The sequence below is a fragment of the Eriocheir sinensis genome, unplaced genomic scaffold, assembly GCF_024679095.1.
Source record: "Eriocheir sinensis breed Jianghai 21 unplaced genomic scaffold, ASM2467909v1 Scaffold369, whole genome shotgun sequence".
NCBI lineage: Eukaryota > Metazoa > Arthropoda > Malacostraca > Decapoda > Varunidae > Eriocheir > Eriocheir sinensis.
Window position 1 is genome coordinate 255451 of NW_026111686.1, and position 7685 is coordinate 263135.

Below are 7685 nucleotides of genomic sequence, written 5' to 3' on the forward strand. Positions count from 1 at the left end.
TTGTATATATATTTCAAAAGAAATTTACCTAGTTTTATGTGTATTTTGAATATCTATTTTCATACAAACTCAAATTATTTTTATGTATTTTTGTATATATTTCAATACAAATTTTAGTTAGGTTATGTGTATTTTGTAAATCTATTTTCATTCAAATATATATTATTTTATTGGTATTTTGTTGACTTATATTGATACGAATTTACATTATTTTATATGTACTTTGTATATATATTTTTCTTCTCATTTACATTATTTAATATTTATTTTGAATATATAATTTTATACAAATTCATGGTATTTTATGTGTATTTGTATATATATTTTCATATAAATTTACATTATTTTATGTGTATTTTGTACATACATTTCATTACAAATTTACCTTATTTTATGTTTATTTTGTATGTGTATTTTGTACATTTATATTTAAAAAAAAAAATATATACAAAAAACAAATAGAATAATGTAAAATCGTATCAAAATAAATACACAGAATATTAATTAAATAATGTAAATTTGTATGAAAATAAAGATGCAAAATAGAAATAAAATAACGCATTTTTTTATAAAAATATAAATATATTTATCCAAATACACATTCTTTTATTGGTATTTTGTTTATTTTTTTTAATTCGAGTTTACATTATTTTATGTGTATTTTGTATACATTTTTTTTATGCGTATTTACTTAATTTTATGTGTATTTTGTATATGTATTTTTATAGAAATCTACGTTTTTTTTATTTGTATTCGTATATATATTTTGAAACAAATTTACATTGTTTTATATGTATTTTTGCATATCTCTTTCAATACAAATTTACCTTATTGTATGTGCATTTTGTATATTTATTTCAATGCAAATTTAAATATTTTATGTGTATTTTGGTATATATATTTTTATAAGATTACGAAAATTTGAATAAAAATATATACAAAAAAACAGAAAAATAAATTTCAATTTGTATGAAAACAGATATACAAAATACACATATAATTAGTTAAATTTGTATTTAAATACATGTACAAAATACACATAAAATAATGTAAATTTGTATGAAATGAAAACAAATTCACATAAAATTCGTGTCAAAATAAATAAACAAAATATCAATAAAAGAATGTGTATTTGTATGAAAATAGATATACAAAATACACATAAAATAACCTAAATTTGTATCAAACTATATACAAAAATACACAAAAATATTTTAAATTTGCATGAAAATAAATATACAAAATACACATAAAATTAGGTAAATTTGTATTGAAATACATACACAAAATACACATAAAATAATGGAAATTTGAATGAAAATACATAAACAAATACACTTAAAATAACGTAAATTTGTATCAAAACACAAATAGAATAATGTAAAATCGTATCAAAATAAATACACAGAATATTAATAAAATAATGTAAATTTGTATGAAAATAAAGAAGCAAAATACCCATAAAATAACGCATTTTTTTATTTATAAAAATATATATACCAAAATACACATCAAAAATTAAATTTGTATTAAAATAAATATACAAAAAACACATACAATAAGGTAAATTTGTATTGAAATAGATATGCAAAATACATATAAAACAATGTAAATTTGTTTCAAAATATATATACGAATACACATAAAAAATAAAGTAGATTTCTATAAAAATATATGTACAAAATACACATGAAATGAAGTAAATACGTATAAAAAAATGTATACAAAATACACATAAAATAATGTAAATTCGTATCAAAATAAATAAACAAAATACCAATAAAAGAATGTGTATTTGTATAAATATAAATATACAAAATACACATAAAATAACGTAAATTTATATAAAACTATATACAAAAATACACAGAAGTAATTAAATTTGTATGAAAATATATACAAAATACACACAAAATAAGCTAAATTTGAATTGAAATATATATACAAAGTACATGAAATAAAGTAAATTTGTATCAAAATATTTATACAAATACACATATAATAACGTAAATTTGTATGAAAATATATAAACAAAATACACATTAAATAATGTAAATACGTATAAAAAAATATGTACAAAATACACATATAATCATGTAATTCGTATCAAAATAAATAAACAAAATACCAATAAAATAATATAAATTTGTATGAGTAAACGTGTATCTTGCATATTTTTTCAATACAAATTTACCTTATTATATACGCATTTTGTATATTAATTTTAATACAAATTTAATTATTCGATGTATATTTTTGTATCTGTATTTTTATAAACAAATGCTTTATTTTTTGGGTATTTTGCATCTTTATTTTCATACAAATTTACATTATTTTATAGATTTTCTGCTCATTCATTTTGATACGAATTGACATTATTCTATGTGTATTTTGTATATATTTTTTATACAAATTTACGTTATTTTATGTGTATTTGTTTATATATTTTGACACAAATTTACAATATTTTATGGGTATTTTGTATATACATTTCAAAAGAAATTTACCTACTTTTATGTGTATTTTGTATATCTATTTTCATACAAACTCAAATTATTTCTATGTATTTTTGTATATATTTTAATACAAATTTTAGTTATGTTATGTGTATTTTGTAAATTTATTTTAATTCAAATATATATTATTTTATTGGTGTTTTGTTGATTTATATTGATACGAGTTTACATTATTTTATATGTACTTTGTATATATATTTTTATACGCTTTTACATTATTTAATATTTATTTTGAATATATATTTTTATACAAATTCATGGTATTTTATGTGTATTTGTATATATATTTTCATATAAATTTACATTATTTTATGTGTATTTTGTACATATATTTTATTACTAATCTACCTTATTTCATGTTTATTTTGTATGTGTATTTTGTATATTTATATTTATCCAAATACACATTCTTTTATTGGTATTTTGTTTATTTATTTTAATTCGAATTTACATTATTTTATGTGTATTTTGTATACATTTTTTTATACGTATTTACTTAATTTTATGTGTATTTTGTATATATATTTTTATAGAAATCTACGTTTTTTTATTTGTATTCGTATATATATTTTGAAACAAATTTACATTGTTTTATATGTATTTTTGCATATGTCTTTCAATACAAATTTACCTTATTGTATGTGCATTTTGTATATTTATTTCAATGCAAATTTAAATATTTTATGTGTATTTTGGTATATATATTTTTATGATTACGAAAATTTGAATAAAAATATATACAAAAAAACAAAAAAATAAATTTCAATTTGTATGAAAACAGATATACAAAATACACATATAATTAGTTAAATTTGTATTTAAATACATGTACAAAATACACATAAAATAATGTAAATTTGTATGAAATGAAAACAAATTCACATAAAATTCGCGTCAAAATAAATAAACAAAATATCAATAAAAGAATGTGTATTTGTATGAAAATAGATATACAAAATACACATAAAATAACCTAAATTTGTATCAAACTATATACAAAAATACATAAAAATATTTTAAATTTGTATGAAAATAAATATACAAAATACACATAAAATTAGGTAAATTTGTATTGAAATACATACACAAAATACACATAAAATAATGCAAATTTGAATGAAAATACATAAATAAATACACTTGAAATAACGTAGATTTGTATAAAAAAATATGTACAAAACACAAATAGAATAATGTAAAATCGTATCAAAATAAATACACAGAATATTAATAAAATAATGTAAATTTGTAAGAAAATAAAGAAGCAAAATACCCATAAAATAACGCATTTTTTTTATTTATAAAAATATATATACCAAAATACACATCAAAAAATTAAATTTGTATTAAAATAAATATACAAAAAACACATACAATAAGGTAAATTTGTATTAAAATAGATATGCAAAATACATATAAAACAATGTAAATTTGTTTCAAAATATATATACGAATACACATAAAATAAAGTAGATTTCTATAAAAATATATATACAAAATACACATAAAATGAAGTAAATACGTATAAAAAAATGTATACAAAATACACATAAAATAATGTAAATTCGTATCAAAATAAATAAACAAAATACCAATAAAAGAATGAGTATTTCTATAAATATAAATATACAAAATACACATAAAATAACGTAAATTTATTTAAAACTATATACAAAAATAGACAGAAGTAATTAAATTTGTATGAAAATATATACAAAATACACACAAAATAAGCTAAATTTGAATTGAAATATATATACAAAATACATGAAATAAAGTAAATTTGTATCAAAATATTTATACAAATACACATATAATAACGTAAATTTGTATGAAAATATATAAACAAAATACACATTAAATAATGTAAATACGTATAAAAAAATATGTACAAAATACACATATAATCATGTAATTCGTATCAAAATAAATAAACAAAATACCAATAAAATAATATAAATTTGTATGAGTAAACATGTTGCATATTTTTGCATATCTGCATATCTCTTTCAATACAAATTTCCCTTATTGTATGTGCATTTTGTATATTTATTTCAATGCAAATTTAAATATTTTATGTGTATTTTGGTATATATATTTTTATAAGAAATGCGCTATTTTATGGGAATTTTGCATCTTTATTTTCATACAAATTTACATTATTTTATTAATATTCGGTGTATTTATTTTGATACGATGTTACATTATTCTATTTGTTTTTTGTATATACTTTTTTTTATACATATTTACATCATTTAATTATCTATTTTCATACAAATACACATTCTTTTCATGATATTTTGTTTATTTATTTTGACACGAATTTACATTATTTGATATGTATTTTGTATATATATTTTTATACGTATTTACATAATTTCATATGTATTTTGTATATATATTTCTATAAAAATCTACTTTATTTTATGTGTATTCGTATATATATTTTGAAACAAATTTACATTGTTTTATATGTATTTTTGAATATCTCTTTCAATACAAATTTACCTTATTGTATATGCATTTTGTATATTTATTTCAATACAAATTTAAATATTTTATGTGTATTTTGGTAAATATATTTTTATAAAAAATGCGATAATTTTTGGGAATTTTGCATCTTTATTTTCATACAACTTTACATTATTTTATTGATATTCTGTGTATTTATTTTGATACGATTTTACTTTATTCTATTTGTTTTTTGTATATATTTTTTTATACACATTTACATTATTTAATGTGTATCTTGCATATATATTTTATACAAATTTACGTTATTTTAAGTGAATTTGTTTATATATTTTCATTCAAATTTACATTATTTGATGTGTATTTTGTATATGTATTTCAATACAAATTTACCTTATTTTATGTGTATTTTGAATATTTCTTTTCAAACAAATTTAAATTATTTTTGTGTATTTTTGTATATAATTTTATACAAATTTATGTTATTTTATGGACGCATTTACATTATTTAGTGTGTGTTTTGTATATATATTTTTATGTAAATTTATTTTATTTTATGTGCATTTTTGTACATATATTTTTATAGAAATTTGCGTTACTTGTATATGTTTTCTCATACAAATTTACATTATTTTATTGCTATTTTGTTTATTTATTTTGATACGAATTACATGATTATATGTGTATTTTGTACATATTTTTTATACGTATTTACATTTTTTAATGTGTATTTTGTTTATATATTTTTAAACAAATCTACGTTATTATATGTATTTGTATAAATATTTTGATACAGATTTACATTATTTTATGTATTTTGTATCTACATTTCAATTCAAATTTAGCTTATTTTAGCTGAATTTTGTATATATATTTTCATACAAATTTAATTACTTCTGTGTATTTTTGTATATAGTTTTATACAAATTTACGATATTTTTTGTGTATTTTGTATATTTATATTTATACAAATATACATTCTTTTACTGGTATTTTGTTTATTTATTTTGATACGATTTTTATGTGTATTTTGTATTCATTTTTTTATACGTATTTACTTCATTTTATGTGTATTTTGTATATATTTTTATAGAAATCTACGTTATTTTATGTGTATTCGTATATATATTTTGAAACAAATTTACATTGTTTTATATGAATTTTTGAATGTCTCTTTCAATACAAATTTACCTTACCATATATACCAAAATACATATAAAAAAATTAAATTTATATTAAAATAAATATATAAAAAACACATACAATAAGGTAAATTTGTATTGAAATAGATATGCAAAATACATATAAAACAATGTAAATTTGTTTCAAAATATACATACGAATACACATAAAATAACGTAGATTTCTATAAAAATATATATACAAAATACACATAAAATGAAGTAAATACGCATAAAAAAATGTATTCAAAATACATATAAAATAATGTAAATTCGCATCAAAATAAATATATAAAATACCAATAAAAGAATGTGTATTTGTATAAATATAAATATACAAAATACACATAAAATAACGTAAATTTATATAAAACTATATACAAAAATACACAGAAGTATTTTAATTTGTATGAAAATAGATATACAAAATAAGGTAAATTCCTTTCAAATTCAATAAACAAAATTCAGGTAAAAGAACGTATATTTGTAGAAAAAATAAATATACAAAATACACATAAAATAACGAAAATTTGTATGAAAATATATAAAAAAATAAACAACAATAATTTCAATTTGTATGAAAATAAATAAAATTAGGTTAATTTGTATTGAAATAGATATACAAAATACACATAAAATAATGTAAATTTGAAAGAAAATATATAAACAAATACACTTAAATAACGTTAATTTTTATAAAATATATATAAAAATACACATTAAATAATGAAAATATGTATAAAAAAATATATACAAAACACAAATAGTATAATGTAAAATCGTATCAAAATATATACACAGAATATTAATAAAATAATGGAAGTTTGTATGAAAACTAAGATGCAAAATACCTATAAAATAACGCATTTTTTATAAAATTATATATAATAAAATACACATAAAATATTTGAATTTGTATTAAAATAAATATACAAAATGCACATACAATTAGGTAAAAATGTATTGAAATAGATATGCAAAATACATATAAAACAATGTAAATTTGTTTCAAAATATATATACGAATACACATAAAATAACGTAGATTTCTATAGATATATATATACAAAATACAAATAAAATTAAGTAAATACGAATCAAAAATGTATACAAAATACACATAAAATAATGTAAATTCGTATAAATATAAATAAACAAAATACTAATAAGAGAATGTATTGTATAAATATAAATATACAAAATGCACATAAAATAACGTAAATTTGCATAAAACTATATACAAAAATACACAGAAGTAATTAAATTTGTATGAAAATAGATATACAAAATACACACAAAATAAGCTAAATTTGAATTGAAATATATATACAAAATACATAAAATAAAGTAAGTTCGTTTCAAAATATTTTTAACAAATACACATATAATAACGTAAATTTGTAAAAAAATATATAAACAAAATACACATTAAGTAATGTAAATACGTATAAAAAATTTTTACAAAATACATAAATAATCAAGTCATTCGTATCAAAATAAATAAACAAAAAACTAA